This window comes from Crocodylus porosus, unplaced genomic scaffold, assembly GCF_001723895.1.
Source record: "Crocodylus porosus isolate Cpor-Errol unplaced genomic scaffold, CroPor_comp1, whole genome shotgun sequence".
Taxonomy (NCBI): domain Eukaryota; kingdom Metazoa; phylum Chordata; order Crocodylia; family Crocodylidae; genus Crocodylus; species Crocodylus porosus.
The window spans coordinates 25,327,501-25,331,532 of NW_017728943.1; positions in this window are offsets into that span (position 1 = coordinate 25,327,501).

Consider the following 4,032-nt stretch of genomic DNA (forward strand, 5'->3'; position numbering starts at 1 on the left):
CCACGACTTAGATCTTAAATGAGTTTTAAATGGGAGGCTGCCTTTATCTCCCTGGTGAACGGTACATAAGTCCTGCCCCTACTCCATATGGGGCGCCTCTGTGCACCCCTCCCTTAAGGGGTATGCATGGGACGTTGTGCGGTCCCTTGCCCTCTGGTGCTCTCTCTAGCACCCCGGGCTCATCACCCACCTGGTATCCCTGGGCCTGGGTCTCCGCCACTGCCCCGTCACCGGCGCCCCTTGGGCCTGGGTCTCCGCCGCTGCCCCGCTCTGGAGCCTATATCGCCCACCTCCGGGCTTTTGCACTTTTCTCAGGGCCTCTACCGTGCCTCCGGCGCCTCTCGCCTCTCTCGGGTCTCTGCCGCCCAATCCGCGGCCCACGCCACGCTCCCCACGGCGGTTGCCCTCCTACTGGGCCTATACCGTGCTCCTCGCGCTTGGGGCTCAGGTGGCTGCAGCCGTGCCTGGCCTCCTTGACCCCTCTCTGGGTCCTTTGCCCCACTGGGCAAACACCGCGCCTCTCTCTAGCACAAACACCGTGCCTCTCCGGCGCAAACTGTAGTGCCCCACTGGCACCGTGCCCCTACTGGGCACTGGGAACCCCCAGGCTGCTGGGGAGCCCCCTGAGGCCTCCTCACTCCCCTACAGCCTCACCCGGTCCTCCCGTCTAATACTCACAACTCCACACTATGCTGGCTTTCTCTCTACCCCTGCATCATCGCAGCCAGTCAGGCTGCAACCACTAACTCAGGCTGCTCAGCTCTCCACCACAGATCTCCTGCACCTGCAGCTGCCAGAGGGGAACTACTAGTCAGGCTCTGGCCTGGGCTATTGATAAAGGCCCGGCCCTGCCCCCTTCTGGCCACCTGACCGGCTGGTTGCCCTAGCAACCCGCAGCTGCACTGCCCTGTTGATTGGCAGCTCTGACAATCAGCACCTGAGCTGCCCTGGTGACTGACAGCTCACCTTATCTCCTTCTCAGGCACGGAGCACCCCAGTGCCTCCGTGACACCAGGAGGCACCAGTTGCTGAGACAGGGGGTACAGAGGGGCCCTCCAGCGTACTCTCTGGCAGACCTGGAAGTAGACTGGTGCCTTCTGGGTCTAGGGGGCGCTCCCTAGCGTGCTCAGCAGCAGATCCAGAAGTGGGCCCCCGTGCTTCTGTGGGACACTCCATGAGTCCCAGCATTGTAGCATTCACAAGCTGTCTGCTACCTAGAGGTATGTAGAAAAAACATTTAAAGCTGTGTCCGTGTCCAAGTTGCCAAATCTTTCTGAATCTCTCTGAATCAATTCAGAGGGTTCTGATTTGATTTTGAAAGATTCAATTTGGATTCAGAGATTCGGCCACTGAACCAGGCCAAATCTCTGCTGAATCGAATTAGAGACCAAAGCTTCATGCAGCCCTACAAAGCACATCTACTTATCCTGAGATGGGTAAAATAACAGTGGATCTTTGAAAATATATCATCAAAAATAGCTTCAACAAAGAATAGTTTGTGAATTTATATATATTTATTTGCAACAGGAAATGGGGGGGTTGTTTGCTTTTTTAAACTGAACCCCCTCAATTCTAATTAATTCAGTCATTCTGATCCTGTAACACCACCTCCATCCCTTATTATAGTTTATATACCCCCTAACATGGTCCTTCTGTATTGACTGGCCACAAGATTTCATCTTGTGTGATACACCATAGAAAAGTCTCTGCTATGATGCATTTCAGTTCACTGAGGGGAGGTGCTGCATTGCATTATGGGAGAGGTAGTCTAGTTTGGATGTCTTTTCATAGAGGGGAATGAGAGCTTGTAGCACCCAAACTTTGGTATCTGTCAGCCCTGTAAAAGGCATTTCCAAACCTAAATCATTCAGTTTTCATCCAAATATTACAACTTCTGATTTCTGGCAAACTTCATATATGTGGGCATATATTTTGCTTGTACACTCACTCTGTCTGTCTGTCTGTCTCTCTCTCTTTCTCCATATATATATGCACACTTTTATGCATACACACACACACATATATACCATATTTTCTACAGAAAGAAGGATATAGCTTCTGACCAACTCTATAAATGGTTTTGCTAAAACCCCAAACTGAAATTACCCTTCAAGCGCAAACTTCACATACATTTTCTGAGAGCTTTAAGTAATGTAGCCAGGTTTCTTCGCATTTGTCTTTTGTGTGTGTGTGCGTGTGTGTGCACGTTCTATACTTCTATGTTCAAGATAAATTCACAGGAACCAAAACCCCACTATCTAGAGTAACTATCTGATTTTCCTAGCTGATCCAAACTTGGAAGCTGATTCTTATAAACCTTTCCAATTCTCACATCTCAGAGTTAATATATACCTCCAGTAGTCAGATTTTAAAGCAGAAATGGACGTCAGTTTATTTAATCTCTTTCATGATGCAGACTCTAGAGTTATACCAAGAGGTTCATGTAATAGAATTATCACTCTCTAAGTGAACATTCTTGAGCTGATCCAGTTTTGGCAGATCTACAACTTATACTTGATTTATATCTTGATCTATAACTTGATTTAGTGTGTTCTAAAACTAGTTTTAATGTTCTAGATGGAAAAGAACATTATGCTTTTAATAAAGATTGTATCTTAATACTGAATTCAGAAGCAGCTTCAAACAGTAAGGAAGGTGATAGAATTAGAAACCAGTGTCAACCTACCAGAAGTAATTCCCAACCCTCCTGCCTGTGACTTTTGTACTAGGACCAAAATTGGGCTAGATGCTTAGATTTCACTCCACAGCCTCTTCACACCTCATTGGTATAGATCCTAAATATGCTGTAGATCAGTGTTTTGCAACCCGTGGGTTACGACCCAAAAGTGAGCCACAAGAATATATGAAAGGGTCATGAACAATCTTTAAAAATAGATCAACAAACTTTAAAAATGTAAAAAGAAAAATGTGGGAAACTGTAGTTCTTCCCTTGCAGGCTGTAAGAGTTCCAGCCTGCAAGGGGCTGCCTGGGGGCCCCCATGCCCCACACGCACCCCCACCCCACACACACACACCCTGCCCCACACACTAGGGGGCTGAGGCCTAGGCAGAAGGCACTGGGTAAGGGATAATGGGGACTGGGTCAGGACTGGCCACTGATGTTTACAAATGGGTCCAAAAAGGTTGAGAACCACTACTGTAGATGGATCCTAAATACACTATGGATTTACCCTGTATGTAGTGTTATTTGACACTGGCTGTGCTTGCTTCTTGGGGTATCAGAAGATATATTAGCTTGTAATTTGCCCCTTATGGTGCATGTCAAAAGCAGAACATTTTAATACCATATTTTTCACATATAATGTGCCATTTTCAAGGGGGGAAAAACAGCTGCTGGGAATTGGATTGTGCGATATATATGAGGAAATACAATAAAGAGTCAAAAAGCCTGAGGCTAAATTGAGTCAATCTTCGCAAGTTAGTCTAAGCTACATAGTTCGAACCAATAAGTAAGTGAACAGACATTCACTTTTGGTTCCAGAAAAGCAGCTACATACCTGCAGTAGCCCATGCCAGAAGCTGGGGACACTAGAGTATGCCTCTCTGCTATCTGGAATAGACAGCTTGAGCCAGAACTAGCCCACCCACCCTGATGGGGGGAAGTGGTTGGGGGAGTGTAAAACATCCCGAGATGCTGAGGGGCTGTGAGTTAAATTGAATCTGGAGGGGATTTGGGGCAGAAAATAAACCAATATAACCTAAATCAGTTAAGTCTGCTACTACATCCATTCAGGTTTGTCTTAAACCAGTTTTGGCCATCTTGAAAGCAGTTTATATGCACTGGACTTCTGTTGTGTTACAGATTTGAATCAGTTTTCAATCACTTGTACCATTTTATATATAATTTTTGTCCGTAGACCTCCAGCAGCTTCTGCTGCTTACTGGGCAGAAGTGAAAGTAATGTCTGCATGTGATCTATAAGGAGCAGTACACTGAGCAGGCTTCACTCCCTAGCTGCTGCTACTCAGTCATAGAGTCACAGAATCATAGAAGTCGGGTCGGAAGGGACCT